This window comes from Vulpes vulpes, chromosome 3 (assembly GCF_048418805.1).
Source record: "Vulpes vulpes isolate BD-2025 chromosome 3, VulVul3, whole genome shotgun sequence".
NCBI lineage: Eukaryota > Metazoa > Chordata > Mammalia > Carnivora > Canidae > Vulpes > Vulpes vulpes.
Genome location: NC_132782.1, coordinates 112,793,510 through 112,812,995, shown reverse-complemented (window position 1 = coordinate 112,812,995; position 19,486 = coordinate 112,793,510). Strand labels below are relative to the sequence as shown.

At 41.0% G+C, this 19,486-nt stretch overlaps 1 long non-coding RNA gene across 2 annotated transcripts in view; it reads right to left on the bottom strand.

The window, feature by feature from the left end:
• Nucleotides 1-697: 697 nt before the first annotated feature.
• Nucleotides 698-19,486, bottom strand: part of LOC140598096 (uncharacterized) — a 53,160-nt gene continuing 34,371 nt past the window's right edge. Inside the window, exons 4-5 of one of the 2 annotated variants that reach the window (XR_012000223.1) lie at nt 5,703-5,820; nt 698-1,507 (exon numbers count right to left, since the gene is read on the bottom strand). This is a non-coding gene — a long non-coding RNA (uncharacterized lncRNA). Of the gene's footprint in view, nt 1,508-5,702; nt 5,821-16,779; nt 17,889-19,486 lie in introns of those variants that run through there. The other variant, XR_012000224.1, reaches the window with a different exon arrangement.

Sequence of the window (19,486 nt, the reverse complement as noted above, 5' to 3'; positions counted from 1 at the left end):
ATTCTACTAGAGTTCTGGAACCTTTTCCGTGTCAGTTCACGTGGACTTTGCCCTTAGAAGATATTTGCCTCCTAGATGGCCCACTGAGCTCATGTAACATGGATAGGCACGCTGAGGAACTGACAAGACTAGGCAATAGGAAAGGACTGATTTTTTTTTACCTGAGACAAGTCCAGGTTGGTCAGTTTTTCAAGTGCATGGAGCAACCATCTATCTTTCCCTCCCTCTCTGGTTTCATTCCCCTTTCCTTGCTCTCTGTCCCTCATGCTCCACCGTCCTTGTCTATAAGATGTCTATAAGATGACCAATGGTCTAGAGAGAGGATAGGTTGCTTTCCATTCCTCCCATGAGTGCAGGAGACTTTAAGCAATCACTTGGTAATTCCCTCTTTCATAGCTTCTGTGAGTTGCCTCAAATTACACAGGACCTAGGACAGAAGCACATTTGTCCTGATTGGTGACACGAAGGTGACTGCCCTCTGGACCAAGTGGTTGGGAAGAAGGTTTTACAGGAAAGCAGGAGCAGGACATTGCAGTTGAGAAGTGAGAAGCCTCTATCGGAGTGTCTGCGTAGCCAATAACCAGCAGCAGTGTTCCACAACTCAGGATTAGGATTAGGGTTGGACATGTGCACACTGGAAGAAGGAATTTCTGTAGCTTCCTCACAGGAATGAGAGCAGATTACCAAAAAAGCAACATGGAATCAAAATGTATTTATACATGGTTTAAAGAGAAAGTGTAACACATAACCCTAGCTTTAGCCTGAAACATTAGCATTACATTTCTCAGAAATACATCCTTTATAACCAAATGATTCTAGGATAATCCAGAAGATGCTCCATTTCATATGGTTCAGATAATAGCCTTACAGTGGCTGCAAGCTTGGTTCTGAGAACTGGATTGGTGACCTGCGTATCCCCCAAATCCTCAACCTCTTCTCTGCACTGTGCTAAGTGGCCACACTGCAGAGACTGCCAGACCTAGAGTTCTCCCCACCATTAGACAGACACGATCTGGAACCTCACACTGATCTTGAGAACCTCCACTGCCTTTGCTGGAGGGGAAGGTCAGGAGGAGAGCTTGGAATCAAATTAAAATGCTGGGGTTGATGAGCTTTTGGAACTATGAGAAGAGTGTTTCATTCCCCTGGAGAGCTGGAGAGCAAGAATGCTAAGCACTTTTTGAAGCTTGTATTACTGCTCTTGTTCTTTCAATGAAGAGGCACTTCTGCAATATTCAGTTCTATGATCTCTTCGAAACACCCAAATTTTAAAATCCAAACTTGCACAAGGGCTCTCTCTTCCTTTTGCTCAGGTACCGGTCATATCTGCTCTTATCCATCTGAGCACTGTATATATTTCCATCATAAAATGCATCACCACTTAGAGTTGTTTGGATTGTTTACTTGTTTTGTCTGTCTTCCCCCATGTAAGCATGAGGAGCGCAGGGGCTGTGTCTCATGTAGCCTTGACTCTTCAGTGTCAAGCACAAGACTGACACATTATCATCTGTAATAAACACAAGAATGGAATATTACAAAGGGGAGAGGCTGCAATGCAACGGCCACCTGCATATTAGCTTTGGTTACTCAGAGCATTGACTGGTTCAATAATCTTCCTTCTTGAGGTATCAAGTGCTTCATTGGTTGTGATGGCCATGAGTCCTAGTCTTGCTCTTTACCCGAAGAGGTAGAAGAAAAGAGCCTCAAGTCTTCTGAAGGATCACACAGAGAATTATATGTGGGGACCTATGATTATCCAAGGCTATCATTTTATCTGCATGAATGCTCAAACCCAAGGCTCAGAGATCTTCGCCCTGGAATAGGAAGAGTGGATTCCACGTACACTGCAGGAATATCACCCCCGCTCAAGTTGCTCCTCCTCCTGGTATCCATCTCTGCAATGTCTGCTCTCTAGCATTTGCTTTACTGGTAAGAAGAACCTGAAGGATCACATAGACCTAGCAGTCTTGTAAGTATTCGAGCCTCTCCTGCCATGGAGGATGTATATAGAAGGATCTGGAAAGGACCTTAGAAATCTAGGTCCTTCAGTGTATCCCAAAATGGTACTCAGAAAACACTGTGACATGTGCAGAGATATTGCATGAAAAAAATATTCTTTAAGTAAATTTGCGGGTGATAGTTTAGGATAAAGTGCATGTTTTGTTACAGGAAATTTTCTCAGAGCGTTTACGTTTAAATGTGTAGCATGAAACCGGGGTGGGGATGGTCAAAGGAGAGGAATGTAAGCACGCAGTGAATACCAGCCCTGTTGGATTGTGGAGGCCCTGGCAGTGGACCTGTTGTGTACAAGAGTCTCACCTAACAACTCTCATGATGGTTTTGTGGAACTCCAGTGTGGGAACACAGACCTAGTTAATCCTTTCACCATTATTGAAACCTGGGAGAATAACTGATTTAGTAGGACAAAACTAGTTCCTGTGACACGTGGCTTGCAACTTATTATCCTTTTCCTCCATACTAGACAGCATCTTGGTTAGGGGGACAGGCTTTGTTACTACAGAGTTTGGAAGCTGAAGCTTCAGATCCCAAGGCTACCTGTTGCAGACACTAGACTAGGGCCTGTGCATCCTCCTTCTAGGAGATTACTTGGAGAATTCTCCATTGCAAGGGCCTGGCAGGAGAATTCACTTCTCCAAGGTCAACATGAGCAATTGTGTTTGGCATCTTCTACACCTATTAAGGGATCCAAGTGCTTTAGCAAGAACAATCTCAATAGCCTCCAGCATCTCCCAGGACAAAGAGTGCTTTGTAAATGGGATTGGCTTATGGCACTTCAGTTTTACAGAGGGCATTGATACCAGGGTATAGGGAAGCATGAACCCAGTATCACATCTTTCAACTTCAAAGCTCATCTTACAGGATCTCATCTACCCCACTTGCCAGGAGGGTGAAGAACTGATCATCAGCCCCATCTGAGAAAGCAGGTAGATAAGGCAAACGGCAAGGAAGCAATGGTCTTAAGTTGTGTTGGAGAAGACGCAAGGAGAGATTGAGGATTTCTGGTTTCTAGTTCAAATACATGGAAGGTCCTTTGAATATGAGAGCTCTGGGAAGAAATCAAATTCTTGTCCATGCAGTTGGGGAACAGGATTTAGGAGTCAAGGCTCCTGGCTGACTACTTTTTTTTTTTTTTAATTTGTTTATTCATGAGAGACACAGAAGGCAGAGACAAGCAGGTTCCCTGCAGGAAGCCCAATGCGGGATTCAATTCCAGGGCTCCAAGATCACATCCGGAGCCAAAGGCAGATGCACAACACTGAGCAACCCAGGCGTCTCCTGGCTGACTACTTAGTATGCATTCTTCCCCTTCAGCTCTCTGACACAAACCTGCCAGTGCTCCATTCCACCACCATCCTGACCCCTCATGTCAGCCTTTACCATTTCAGAAGGAAGAGAAGGAGAGACTGGCCCATGGGCATCTAGAAAAGTGCTGTCACTCTTGACTAAATGTTGATCTCTAGCCTGTCTCTCTAAGGGCTAAAATTCCCTTCTTAGGGATGATGTCTTGTTCTCAGGAAGAACCCCATTTTTTTCTGGATAATTCTGGAGAGTTAATTAGAATGCTATATCCTCCAAAATCCTTTCTTGTTCCATACACAGTCTCAGACCTGGAAACAGTCCCCCTTTCAACCTTTCTCAAGCTCAAAGGGGTCTGAGATGTTCAAGAGAGTTACAGGAAAAGCTGTGTGATTTTGCATTCCCATCAACAATGAATAAAAGTTCCTATTCCTGCACATCTTTGCTAGCAGTTGTTTTCAGGTTTTTTTGATTTTCACCATTCTGATCACTGTATACTGTTAAATTGTTTCACTTGCAATTTCCTAAGAACATATGATGTGGATCATCTTTTTATTTGGGTACATTATTTAGTAAGGGGCCAGTTGAGATCTTATGCCCAATTTTTTTATTGAGTTGCTCATTTCTAATTTTTGCATTTTAAGAATTCTTCACAATATTTAACAGTCCTTTAACAGACACGTCTTTTTTTTTTTTTTTTTTTTTTTTTTTTTTTTTTTAAATAAGCTCTAATGTTATCCAGGGCAACTTACACGTTTAATGCAATCCCTATCAAAATACCATGGACTTTCTTCAGAGAGTTAGAACAAATTATTTTAAGATTTGTGTAATCAGAAAAGACCCCGAATAGCCAGGGGAATTTTAAAAAAGAAAACCACAGCTGGGGGCATCACAATGCCAGATTTCAGGTTGTACTACAAAGCTGTGGTCATCAAGACAGTGTGGTACTGGCACAAAAACAGACACATAGATCAATGGAACAGAATAGGGAATCCAGAAGTGGACCCTCAACTTTATGGTCAACTAATATTCGATAGAGGAGGAAAGACTACCCACTGGAAGAAAGACAGTCTCTTCAATAAATGGTGCTGGGAAAATTGGACATCCACATGCAGAAGAATGAAACTAGACCACTCTCTTGCACCATACACAAAGACAAACTCAAAATGGATGAAAGATCTAAATGTGAGACAAGAGTCCATCAAAATCCTAGAGGAGAACACAGGCAACACCCTTTTTGAACTCGGCCACAAGTAACTTCTTGCAAGATACATCCACGAAGGCAAAAGAAACAAAAGCAAAAATGAACTATTGGGACGTCATCAAGATAAGAAGCTTTTGCACAGCAAAGGATACAGTCAACAAAACTAAAGGACTACCTACAGAATGGGAGAAGATATTTGCAAATGACGTGTCAGATAAAGGGCTAGTTTCCAAGATCTATAAAGAACTTATTAAACTCAACACCAAAGAAACAAACAATCCAATCATGAAATGGGCAGAAGACATGAACAGAAATCTCACAGAGGAAGACATAGACATGGCCAACACGCACATGAGAAAATCCTCCGCATCACTTGCCATCAGGGAAATACAAATCCAAATCACAATGAGATACTACCTCACACCAGTGAGAATGGGGAAAATTAACAAGGCAAGAAACCACAAATGTTGGAGAGGATGGAAGAAAAGGGAACCCTCTTACACTGTTGGTGGGAATGTGAAATGGTGCAGCCACTCTGGAAAACTGTGTGGAGGTTCCTCAAAGGGTTAAAAATAAATCTGCCCTATGACCCAGCAACTGCACTCTTGGAGACTTACCCCAAAGATACAGATGCAATGAAACGCCAGGACACCTGCACCCCGATGTTTCTAGCAGCAATGTCCACAATAGCCAAACTGTGGAAGGAGCCTCGGTGTCCATCGAAAGATGAATGGATAAAGAAGATGTGATTTATGTATACAATGGAATATTACTCAGCCAAGAAAAACGACAAATACCCACCATTTGCTTCAACGTGGATGGAACTGGAGGGTATTATGCTGAGTGAAATAAGTCAATCGCAGAAGGACAAACATTATATGTTCTCATTCTTTTGGGGAATATAAATAATAGTGAAAGGGAATAGAAGGGAAGGGAGAAGAAATGTATGGGAAATATCAGAAAGGGAGACAGAACATTAAGACTCCTAACTCTGGGAAATGAACTAGGGGTGGTGGAAGGGGTGGAGGGCGGGGGGTGGGGGTGAATGGGTGACGGGCACTGGGGGGGGGGCACTTGATGGGATGAGCACTGGGTGTTATTCTGTATGTTGGTAAATTGAACACCAATAAAAATTAATTTATTAAAAAAGAAAGAGTTGCATGTGGTTCTAGGAGGGTACCTGGGTGGCTCAGTCCATTAGCGTTTGTGAGATTGAGTCCAGTGTCAGGTTCCAGGCTGGTCATGATGTCTGCTTAGGATTTCCTCTCTCCCTCTCCCTCAGGTCTTCCTTTTCCCTCCTAAAAGTAAATAAATAATTAAAAGAGTTTGCATTCTAGTTAGTGAGCCAGCCAGGCACCCTTATTAGATATGTCATTTGCAAATTTTTTCTCATAGTCTCTGTCTTGTCTTCTAATCATTTGACAGTGTCTTTTGCAGTGTAGAAGTTTGTAATCCTAATGCAGTCCAGCTTTTCATTTCTTTCTTTCATGAGTTGTATATTTAGTGTTGTATCTAAAAAGGAATCACCAAACCCAAGATCATCTAGGTTATCTCCTATATCATCTACCAGGAGTTTTATTGTTTTATCATTTACATTTAGGTTTAGAATTCATTTTGAGTTAATTTTCTGAATGGTGTAAAATCTGTATCTTTTTAAAAATTGTTATTTATTTATTCATGAGAGAGAGAGAGAGAGAGAGAGAGAGAGGCAGAGACAGGCAGAGGGAGAAGCAGGCTCCATGCAGGGAGCCCGAGGTGGGCCTTGATCCCGGATCCCAGGATCACACCCTGAGCCAGAGGCAGACACTCAACCACTGAGGCATTCAGGCATCCCTCAATATATTTTTGAATATTAAACCAGCCTTGCATACCTGGAATAAGTCATACTATCTAATTCTTGTTTTTTTAAAAAATTATTTATTTAAGAGAGAGAGAGAGAGACAGTGCACAGGGGGAGGAGCAGAGGGAGAGGGATAGAGGATCCAAGCAGACTCCATCCTGAGCACAGAACTCAATGCAGGGCTTGATCTCATGAGCCTGAGACCATGACCTGAGCCACAACCAAGAGTCAGATGCTCTTCTAACTGCACCACCTAGGCATCCCCACCGTATATTTCTTATTATACGTTGTTGGATTTGATTTGGTAGTATTTTGTTGAGGATTTTTGAATCGATATTCTTGAGAGATACTAATTTGTAGGTGTCTTGTAATGTTTTTTGTTGTTGTTGTTGTTTTTGGTGTTATGGTAATACCTCATAGAGTTCCACTATTCCCATCCACTCCAGACACTGCTTGTCCTTTTGTTAAGGTCATCTTTCACCCCATCTTTTCACCCTTGCAGACTCTCCAGGCCCCTGTTCCCTGACTATGGCTTTACATCTATATTTCAGTTTTAGAAGATATCTCGAAATGTCCTCTATTCTATTGTCTAGGAAGCTTTACACTTGGGAGAGTTTAGCAGATATTTGTTGACTGCCTGTTAGCATCCATTTTCCTCTCCTCTTTCCCAAAAACACTGATTCCATTTGCAGATCAGTGAGGTTCCTGACCCTGATTTCTAGGAGTGAAATGTGACCTAAGTTAATAAAGGAGGATTCCTTCCACCTCCATGGCTGGAAGGAACATGGCTCAGGTTTAGGCATATGACCTTAAGCTGATCTCATCAGGACTTTTGTTGGAAATGCTAGGACAAATCCAGCTCTGGCTGGATGATACATGTAACCCTGTGGTTGTTGGCAGTCTTTCAGAAACTGGGAGACACGGGGTCCTTAGATTGATACCAACCACCATAGGAGGCAGAGCAAGTGATAAATGGTCCTGGTAACACCATTGAGCGGTAGGATCAAGCATCACCTGATACCTAGAACTGCCCTTGACTCTTTAGCTACAAGAATCTTTGTTTAAGCCAGTGTAAATTGGAGTTTCTATCCTTTATAACCGAAAGAATCCTAATACATAGGAAAATAACTGTTAAATACATGTAGGAGATAAAGAATCCTCTTATATACACCTACTTGAAAATTTCCGTTATAGAAATTGTCGAACATACATAAAAGTAGAGCACTATGATGAACCACTGCGTAGACTTCAACATTTTGCCAGTCACGTTTCGTTTATCCCCTCCAGTTTTTTGTTTTTATTGTTTCTTTTGTTAGGGGTATTTGTTTAGTTGTGTATTTTTATTATTTTTTTAAAGATTTTTTATTCATTTATGAGAGAGAGAGAGAGAGAAAGGGGGGGAGAGAGAGAGAGAGAGAGAGAGAGAGAGAGAGAGAGAGAGAGAGAGAGGGAACACAGGCAGAGGGAGAAGCAGGCTCCATGTAGGGAGCCTGATGTGGGACTTGATCCCGAGACTCCAGGACCATGCCCTGGGCTAAAGGCAGGCACCAAACTGCTGAGCCATCCAGGGATCTCCTTACTACTTTTTTAGAGTAATCTCTGCACCCAATGTGGGACTCAAACTCATGTCCCTGAGATCAGGAGTGGCATGCTCTACTGACTGAGCCAGCCAGGTGCCCCTTGCAAGTATTTTAGAGGAAATCTCAGACATTACAACATTTACCCATAAATAGTTTAGTTTCTAAAAGATGAACAGGTCTTGACAATCTCTATTTAAACCATCATTGAGAAACTATTCCCACTCAACAGAGGCCCTCTCTCCCACAGGAGGGAAGTTTAACTGAGAACATGGGAGCTGCTTTTCACTTGCTCTGAGGGCAATCACAACTTGCTTAACAACTTCCCAAGATGCCTAAGAGGACTCTCTTAGGTTCCTCTTTGTGGTAGTCGATTATGAGAAAAACAGGCAACCCAAATGTATCATAATGAGAGAGGTCCTGGAGGGATGCCAGTTCCCTGTAACAATCAGCAGAGCAATTCATTAATAAAGTGAAACTACATGATCACCCTTTGTAGTTTTAACAAGGCCCAGAGTGATGGACTCACTAAGAGTTCAGTGACAACAGTTAATTGATAGTTTTCTGGAAGCCACTAAGAAGCAAAGTAATAATTGTTATCATATTCTAACGTGATTGTATAGAGCATTCTCCCAGGAGCTAACGTGCCCTTATTTACCTACCTGCGGTGGCTTTAAATTTTTGTTCTTGAAATAAAATGTAATATGTAAATGCTTTACTAAAATCATAGGAATTTTGTGATAATTCACTCCCTCAGCATTCCTGCTGGATGTTTATTTCTATTTAGCATTTGACCATCACATTTCCATAACTGCTAGGATGCAGAGTGACCTAGAAATTTAATATTCCTATTCTATTTTCTTCTCCATTTGATACTTTATTTACTCTTGATGAGGAATTTTCTTTCCTTTTCCTTTGTTGGCATCCATTGCCAACTCTCTTGATCCTCCTTCTGGAGTTATTCTAAAGTAGCTACTGTGTATTCCAATACACACGGCCCTCCCTCATCGTCAATAAATGTACATTTCTATGAAAGGTTCTTTTATGGCTGGTTAATACCTCCCATAGTTTATCATTTATAAAAGCCTACCTAACCAAACGTTATTTATTTTATTTCATTTTTTTAAAAAGATTTATTTATTTATTTACTTATGATAGACAAGAGAGAGAGAGAGAGAGAGAGAGAGAGAGAGAGAGGCAGAGACACAGAAGGAGGGAGAAGCAGGCTCCATGCTGGGAGCCCGGAGCGGGATTTGATCCCGGGACTCCAGGATCGCACCCTGGGCCAAAGGCAGGCGCCAAACCACTGAGCCACCCAGGGATCCCCTAACCAAATGTTATTGCAACCAGAATTTCTGGTACAATAAGCTACTGTTTATCACCTGAAATTCCCAAGTTGACACTTAAATTAACCTGCTTCCAAAACTGGTTCTGTCCTTATTTCCACGTGGGGATGTTGGCTCTTTAAACCTTTTAGAAAACTATCCACTGCGAATGTTCATTCATCGATTCAACATTGGGCAAATATTTAGTGAGCACTTTCTCTTTTTTTTTTTAAAGATTTTATTTATTTATTCATGAGAATGCACAGAGAGGAGAGAGAGAGAGGCAGAGACACAGGCAGAGGGAGAAGCAGGCTCCATGCAGGGAGCCTAATGTGGGACTCCAGGATCACGCCCTGGGCTGTAAGCGGCGCTAAACCGCTGAGCCACTGGGGTTGCCCCTAGCGAGCACTTTCTATGTGCCATGCATTGTGTGATGTGCTGGGATTTTACATTCACAAACATTTTGTTTTGTGTTTTGCTTCTAAAGAATGCTGGATTGGGGATAAAGAGGGCATCCTCTAGCCTTCTTTACAGTTTTCAGATAAATAATTTGTATACATTTATGTCATTTTCCTTTGGTTGGCTGATTGGTTATCTTTTTTTAAAGATTTTATTTATTTATTTATTTATTTATTTATTTATTTATTTATTTATTTATTTGAAACACACATACACAGAGAGAGAAAGAGGCAGAGGGAAAGGCAGGATCAACTCGGGGAGCCCAACATGGGACTCCATCAAGGGTCTCCAGGATCACGCCCTAGGCTGAGGCGGCGATAAACTGCTGAGCCACCCATACTGCCCTATTCTCATCTTCGTTTACTCATTCTCACTCTGGCCAAATGAACATGAGGAGTACCAACCTTCATAAACCCAAGACATGTTCCCAGCAACCATAAGCTTTTAAAACATGGTGTTATTTCTAATATTCTATGCTGTGTACTGAAAATCCCGTGGACTACAGGGAACAGAGTGTATCTGATCAACGGTCAGAGGTTGTTGACTTAGTATAAACCTAATCTAACGCACCGTTTCTGTCGTCCTCATGTTATTTATTTCGTGTAATAAATATTACATGTCTTTGTACTTCTAGAGAATTCTGTACTTTAAAAAGCAGTTCCGCTGTAGGGTATTATGCTGAGTGAAATGAGTCCATCGGAAAAGGACAAACATTATATGTTCTCATTCATTTGGGGAATATAAATAATAGTGAAAGGGAATAGAAGGGAAGGGAGAAGAAATGGGTAGGAAATATCAGAAAGAGAGACAGAACATAAAGACTCCTATCTCTGGGAAATGAACTAGGGGTGGTATAAGGGAAGGAGGGCATGGGGTGTGGGTGAATGGGTGCCAGGCACTGAGGGGGGTACTTGACGGGATGAGCACTTGGTGTTATTCTGTACGTTGGCAAATTGAACACCAATAAAAAATAAATTTATTATTAAAAAATAAATAAAAAGCAGTTCCGCATTGAATAACTTTATATAGTGATGTTATTATTCCAGAAAAGCAAGCCAGGTATGATTAATCCCCAATGAAAACTCACACAATTCATCTTGGTACCCTATCCATTCCCTTTCTCCATCTCAGTCTCTTCTCAGTATTTCAGCCTGTCTACCCATATCCTATCGTGTCATCCTGCTTATCCTGTCCTTTATGTCTACATGCCATTTTCTGCTTCATCTAATATTTAATGAGAAAAAAAGAATTTGATTTTCCTTTCAATCAAAACTATTTATTTAACTTGCCTCCTCCAAAGTCCCCGCCATGAGATTTGTTAGCAGCATTTGAATACGTTACTAGTATGATTACTGAATTATGGGATGCTCTGAGACTCCTTAAGCAAGTTTAAGAGCGTATCAGCTATCCATAAAGATGCCCCCTGCCTCCAGATCTATTTTCTCAGGCTTAACATTCTTGGAAGTCAGCAATCAGGCCAGCACACCATGAGTCACTTTGAGGAACTCAAGTATTGGAATCAGAATGCCCATATGCGATACAGCATGTTACTAGACTTGCCATGGGAATGCATACACACCTACTACCAGAGCCATGACCTATTTTCTCAGTTTTCCACTCAGTAATATTTCAAGTGTGTTTCCAGGACTACCCAAGTACTGGCATTATCTTGGTGCATTTATCAAAGGCCAGAGACTTGCTGGTTCAGAATTTTTATTGGTCAGCACACTTAGAGTAGATGAAGTTCTCAGATGGCAGGATCACAAAGATTAATAAGCTCCTAAGTTAATAAATAAAACCAGAACGAGGGCAGCCCTGGTCGCTCAGCGGTTTACACACACACACACACACACACACACACACACACACACACAGTTTCAAGTTTTAAAAAATAGTATGTTAGTTATGTTTTTCAGTGACATGCTTGATATGGTTTCAATTGAAGCATAACTTCATGTGATGCATAACTCTAACTTAAAACAAGGGGTCCAACTGACAATCTGTGCAAAAGTACAACAGAACATATACCCAAAAATGTCCAAAACACAAAACAAATCCACATATTTCCTGTCCTTTTTTCAAAATAACAACTGTTTAAATTTAGAGATCAAAGGTTGCGGAAGGTGATGAGGTGGGCAGGGGGTTGGGGTAACTGCGTGGACAGGCACTGAGGAGGGCACTTGATGGGATGAGCAATGGGTGTTATGCTATATGTTGGCAAGTCGAACTTCAATAAAAACAAAAAACAACAACAAAATGAAAAAATAAATTTAGAGGTACTTTATCTAGAAATCTATCTGGAGATGGAGGTATATACATGGAACTTATGATATGAAAATGTTAACATATTCCTTAAAAATAAGTTTATCCTATGTTTCCTGCTTTGTGGACATTCTATATTACATTGATGAAATTTAGAGAGACATTCAATGTATCTTTTTTTTAAAGGATTTATTTATTTTTGATAAATTTATTTTTTATTGGTGTTCAATTTACCAACATACAGAATAACACCCAGTGCTCATCCCGTCAAGTGCCTCCCCTCAGTGCCCGTCACCCATTCACCCCCACCCCCCGCCCTCCTCCCTTCCCACCACCCTTAGTTCGTTTCCCAGAGTTAGGAGTCTTTATGTTCTGTCTCCCTTTCTGTTATTTCCCACACATTTCTTCTCCCTTCCCTTATATTCCCTTTCACTAGTATTTATAATCCCCAAATGAATGAGAACATACACTGTTTGTCCTTCTGCGATTGACTTACTTCACTCAGCATAATACCCTCCCGTTCCATCCACGTTGAAGCAAATGGTGGGTATTTGTCGTTTCTAATGGCTAAGTAAATTTCCATTGTATACATAAACCACATCATGGTTTATCCACATTTATCCATTCATCTTTCGATGGACACCGAGGCTCTATTTATTTATTTATTTATTTATTTATTTACTTACTTACTTACTTACTTATTTATTTACTTACTTACTTACTTACTTACTTACTTACTTACTTAATTTGAGAGAGAAGTTACCCGTCCATGCAGGGGAAGAGGCAGAGGGAGAAGGACAGAATCTCAAGCAGATTCCCCACTGGGTTCAGGGCTTAATGTCATGACCCTGAGATCATGATCTGAGCCCAAATCAAGAGTTGGATGCCTAGCGTCCTGAGCCAGCCTGGCTCCCCCACAATCTATCTTTTTAACCAAATTTTAAAAATCTACTGCAATTATTAAAAATTACCTATTAGCAGGAAAGATTACTTCTCCCCAGCTTTACTGAGCTTTAATCGACAAATAACGCTGTATATATTTAAAGTGTATAATGTGCTAATTCAGGTTACATACATTGTAAAATGATTAATCAGGTTAATGAACACATTCATCACCTCTCACAGTTCCCTTTTTTGTAACAGTAGTTGTAAGAATGCTTAAAATCTACTCTATTAGCAAATTTCAAGTATATAGTACAGGATTATTATAATCCCCAGAGCTTATTTGTTTTATAACTGAAGGCTATACCCTTTGACTATAGCTTTTCACCCTTTAGATCCAGGTGGCCATCATTTTTCTCTGTTTCTATACATTTGACTCTTTCTTTTTTCTTTTTTAAGATCCCAAATATGAGATCATACAGTATTTGTCTTTCTCTGTCTGGCTTATTTCACTAAAAGTATTATCCATAGGGTTCATCCATGTTCTTGCAAATGGCAGGATTTCCTTCTTTCTCACGGTTGAATAATATTCCATTGTGTGTGTGTGTGTGTGTGTGTGTGTGTGTGTGTATAGACACTCTCCACATCTTTATCCATTCATCCATCAACCAATACTTAGGTTGTTTCCATATCTTAGTTATTGTGAATAATTCCACAACGAATATAGGAATGCAGGTATCTTTGAAATACTGATTTGATTATTACTGATACTGAACACATATCCATATACCAGATGGCCACGTGTATATGTTCTTTGAGAAAATGTCTAACTAGGTCTTTTGCCCATTTTTAAAAAAGGTTAATTGTTTCTTACCAATGAGTTGTGTGTTTTTTTTTAATTTTTCTTTATTTATGATAGTCACGCAGAGAGAGAGAGAGAGGCAGAGACACAGGCAGCGGGAGAAGCAGGCTCCATGCACCGGGAGCCCGACGTGGGACTCGATCCCGGGTCTCCAGGATCGCTCCCTGGGCCAAAGGCAGGCGCCAAACCGCTGCGCCACCCAGGGATACCCCTTACCAATGAGTTGTATGAATTCATTACATATTTTGAGTATTAACCCTATATTTATAGTTTGCGAATATCTTCTCCCATTCTGTAGGTTGCATCTTTCATTTGGATTACTTCTTGCTATTTCAGAAGCATTTTAGTTTGATGTCGTCCTCCTACCTGTTTATTTCGGCTTTTGTTGATAGTGCCTTTGGAGTCATATACAAAAGAAATAATTGACAGCACTGATACCAAGGAACTTTCCCCCTACATTTTCTTCTAAGAGATTTGTAGTTCCAAGTATTACATTTCAGTCTTAAATTCATTTTAGGCTAGTTTTTTAGAGTGGTGGGCCCCTGGGTGGCTCAGTGGTTGAGCATCTGCTTTTGGCTCAGGTCGTGACCCTGGGGTCCTGGGATCAAGTCCTGCATTGGGCTCCCCCGCAGGGAGCCTGCTTCTCCCTCTCCCTAAGTCTCTGCCTCCTCATTCAGTGTGTCTCCCATGAATAAATAAATAAACTCTTTGGGATCCCTGGGTGGCGCAGCGGTTTGGCACCGGCCTTTGGCCCAGGGCGCGATCCTGGAGACCCGGGATCGAATCCCACATCGGGCTCCCGGTGCATGGAGCCTGCTTCTTCCTCTGCCTGTGTCTCTGCCTCTCTCTCTCTCTGTGACTATCATAAATAAATAAAAATTTTAAAATAATAATAATAAAAAATAAAAAAATTAAGGGTCCAGTTTGCATTCTTCTCCCAAAACTATTCGTTAAGGGGACTATCCTTTCCCCATTATGTATTCTTGGTGTCTTCATCAAAGATTAGATGGCTATTCATATGTGGATTTATTTCAGGACTCTCTGGTCTGTCCCACTGATTTACATACTTTTGTAGCCAATACTGTACTATTTTGATCATGATAGCTCTGTGACATACCATGGGTCTTTGAACAACACATGAGTAGATGTGTCAACCCTGGTGCAGTAAAAAATCAGCATATAAATTTTACCTTCCTGGAAACTTAACTACTAATAGTGCTATGGCTGACCAGAAGCCTCACTGATAACACAAATAGTCGATTGACATATTTTATAGGTTATGTGCATTATTTACTGTATTTTTTATGTAATAAATTTTTTTATTGGTGTTCAATTTGCCAACATATAGAATAACACCCAGTGCTCATCCCGTCAAGTGCCCCCCTCAGTGCCCATCACCCATTCACACCCACCCCTCGCCCTCCTCACTTTCCACCACCCCTAGTTCATTTCCGAGTTTGGAGTCTTTATGTTCTGTCTCCCTTTATGATATTTCCCACACATTTCTTCTCCCTTCCCTTATATTCCCTTTCACTATTATTTATATTCCCCAAAAGAATGAGAACATATAATGTTTGTCCTTCTCCGATTGACTTATTTCACTCAGCATAATACCCTCCAGTTCCATCCACGTTGAAGCAAATGGTGGGTATTTGTCATTTCTAATGGCTGAGTAATATTCCATTGTATACATAAACCACATCTTCTTTATCCATTCATCTTTCGATGGACACCAAGGCTCCTTCCACGGTATGGCTATTGTGCACATTGCTGCTAGAAACATCGGGGTGCAGGTGTCCTGGCGTTTCATTCCATCTGTATATTTGGGGTAAATCCCCAACAGTGCAATTGCTGGCTCGTAGGGCAGGTCTATTTTTAACCCTTTGAGGAACCTCCACACAGTTTTCCAGAGTGGCTGCACCATTTCACATTCCCACCAACAGTGTAAGAGGGTTCCCTTTCCTCCGCATCCTCTCCAACATTTGTGGTTTCCTGCCTTGTTAATTTTCCCCATTTTCACTGGTGTGAGGTGGTATCTCATTGTGATTTGGATTTGTATTTCCCTGATGGCAAGTGATGCGGAGGATTTTCTCATGTGCGTGTTGGCCATGTCTATGTCTTCCTCTGTGAGATTTCTGTTCATGTCTTTTGCCCATTTCATGATTGGATTGTTTGTTTCTTTGGTGTTGAGTTTAATAAGTTCTTTATAGATCTTAGAAACGAGCCCTTTATCTGATGCATCATTTGCAAATATCTTCTCCCATACTGTAGGTTGACTGTGCAAAAGCTTCTTATCTTGATGAAGTCCCAATAGTTCATTTTTGCCTTTGTTTCTTTTGCCTTCGTGGATGTATCTTGCAAGAAGTTACTTGTGGCCGAGTTCAGAAAGGGTGTCGTCTGTGTTCTCCTCTAGGATTTTGATGGAATCTTGTCTCACATTTAGGGCTTTCATCCATTTTGAGTTTATCTTTGTGGATGGTGCAAGAGAGTAGTCTAGTTTCATTCTTCTGCATGTGGATGTCGAATTTTCCCAGCACCATTTATTGAAGAGACTGTCTTTCTTCCAGTGGGTAGTCTTTCCTCCTCTATCGAATATTAGTTGACCATAAAGTTCAGGGTCCAATTCTGGGTTTGCTATTCTGTTCCATTGATCTATGTGTCTGTTTTTGTGCCAGTACCACACTGTCTTGATGACCACAGCTTTGTAGTACAACCTGAAATCTGGCATTGTGATGCCCCCAGCTATGGTTTTCTTTTTTAAAATTCCCCTGGCTATTCGGGGTCTTTTCTGATTCCACACAAATCTTCAAATAATTTGTTCTAACTCTCTGAAGAAAGTCCATGGTATTTTGATAGGGATTGCATTAAACGTGTAAATTGCCCTGGGTAACATTGACATTTTCACAATATTAATTCTGCCAATCCATGAGCATGGAATGTTTTTCCATCTCTTTGTGTCTTCCTCAATTTCTTTCAGAAGTGTTCTACAGTTTTTAGGATATAGATCCTTTACCTCTTTGGTTAGGTTTATTCCTGGGTATCTTATGCTTTTGGGTGCAATTGTAAATGGGATTGACTCCTTAATTTCTCTTTCTTCAGTCTCATTGTTAGTGTATGGAAATGCCACTGACTTCTGGGCATTGATTTTGTATCCTGCCACGCTGCCAAACTGCTGTATGAGCTCTAGCAATCTTGGGGTGGAGGCTTTTGGGTTTTCTATGTAGAGTATCACGTCATCGGCGAAGAGGGAGAGTTTGACTTCTTCTTTGCCAATTCGAATGCCTTTAATGTCTTTTTGTTGTCTGTCTGATTGCTGAGGCTAGGACTTCCATTACTATGTTGAAAAGCAGTGGTGAGAGTGGACATCCCTGTCTTGGTCCTGATCTTCGGGGAAAGGCTCCCAGTGCTTCCCCATTGAGAATGATATTTGCTGTGGGTTTTTTGTAGATGACTTTTAAGATGTTGAGGAATGTTCCCTCTATCCCTACACTCTGAAGAGTTTTGATCAGGAATGGATGCTGTATTTTGTCAAATGCTTTCTCTGCATCCAATGAGAGGATCATATGGTTCTTGGTTTTTCTCTTGCTGATATGATGAATCACATTGATTGTTTTACGAGTGTTGAACCTGCCTTGTGTCCCGGGAACAAATCCTACTTGCTCGTGGTGAATAATTTTCTTAATGTACTGTTGGATCCTATTGGCTAGTATCTTCTTGAGAATTTTTGCATCCATTTTCATCAGGGATATTGGTATATAATTCTACTTTTTGGTGGGGTCTTTGTCTGGTTTTGGAATTAAGGTGATGCTGGCCTCATAGAATGAATTTGGAAGTACTCCATCTCTTTGTATCTTTCCAAACACCTATAGTAGAATAGGTATGATTTCTTCTTTGAACGTTTGATAGAATTCCCCTGGGAAGCCATCTGGCCCTGGACTTTTGTGTCTTGGGAAGTTTTTGATGACTGCTTCAATTTCCTCCCTGGTTATTGGCCTGTTCAAGTTTTCTATTTCTTCCTGCTCCAGTTTTGGTAGTTTGTGGCTTTCCAGAAGTGCGTCCATTTCTTCTAGATTGCCTAATTTATTGGCATACAGCTGTTCATAATATGTTTTTAAAATCGTTTGTATTTCCTTGGTGTTGGTAGTTATTTACTGTATTCCTATGATAAATTAAGTTAGAGAAAGGAAAATGTTATTAAGCAAATTGTAAGGAAGAGAAAATACATTTACCATACTGGAGTATAAAAAAAAAATCTGTAAGGGACTCATGCTATTCAAACCCATGCTGTTCCTTTAAGGGTCAAGTAGTTTGAAATCAGGAAGTATGATTAGTCCAGCCTTCTTCTTCTTGCTCAGAACTGCGTGGACTATTTGGCTCTTTTGTTGTTGTATATGGATTTTAGAAGTAATTTCCTTTTTCTGTGAAAAATGCCATTGGAGTTTTGATAGGAACTGTACTCAATCTGTAGACAGCTTTGGGTAGTACAGACAGTTTAATAATATTAAATCTGCCAATCCATGACTATAGGATATCTGGGAAAGATTCCTTAGAGTGACAAATCATGATCCTGGAGTGTATCATACAAGCTGGGATGGCTCCTTCACACAAAGATAATACCCCCACTGGCCTATGCTATCGCTCCCTTAATTTTAGGGAACAACCGTTGCCCCTATCTCCCCCCATATGTGGTCCAAATGACTTGATCTTCTTCATCACTGGGACCAGTCCAAGGCTCAGCCCTTTGTATGCTGACCTGTATTGAAGTGTTCATCTTTACCAGAGATCTGAACATTTTACCCAAGGAAAGTCCAGCAATTATTCAGAATACCGGCCAAGGTGCTCACTTAAAGGCATTTATATTAGCCACAGACACTTGGCTTTACTGAGATCTGATTTTTTAAAAAAGATTTTATTTATTTATTCATGAGAGACAGAGAGACAGAGAGAGGCAGAGACACAGGCAGAGCGAGAAGCACGCTCCATGCAGGGAGCCTGACGTAGGACTTGATCCCGGGTCTCCAGTATCAGGCCCTGGGCTGAAGGCAGCACTAAACTGCTAAGCCACCGGAGCTGCCCTCAGATCTGATTTTTTATCACATTTTAAAAATTCACTAATGAAGCAAAGCGGGGGAGGCACCATATTAAACCTATCATGGCATCTTAAAGACAAAGTGATCCAAAAATTTTTGAAAAATAATACTTGCTAAATCATATTGTTTCAAACCAGACATTTTGCTACATAGACCCAAGCTTTGTGCATATGGGTCTTTTTTCTTCTTTCAGAGCCTTGTGTCCAATGTTCTGTGCTTGAAAACACACTTGGATGTTTCCTGTCCGAAACTGGGAAACAATTCGAAGCAAGAAAGCACCTCCCGCTTGCCGTTTACTCTGGGGTTTGTTTTTTCCTATGCAAGCCACTGGGCAATTGCACTAGTCATTCAAACACGGCTTACATCAGGCAGCATTTTCAATTCCCTGATTCCTTTTTGGGAAAGTGTAGCATTTGCCCCTCATGATTCCTAAAGTCTAACAGAAGCAGAGCTGTGCAGGCCTCGACGTCCCCCCTTCTCCCCTGATGGTTTGTAGTAATGTCCCACCCTGCGGTTGTGGCTGACAGGAGTCTCACACAGTCCCCTTCCGGGCCAGGAGAAAACGGAAACGCTCCCAATCTGAAGCAGTTCGATGCAACAAAGACAGACAGAGATGCTTAAACCAGGACACAGGGTCAAAGGAGAATCTCCGACTGGCCTGACAATT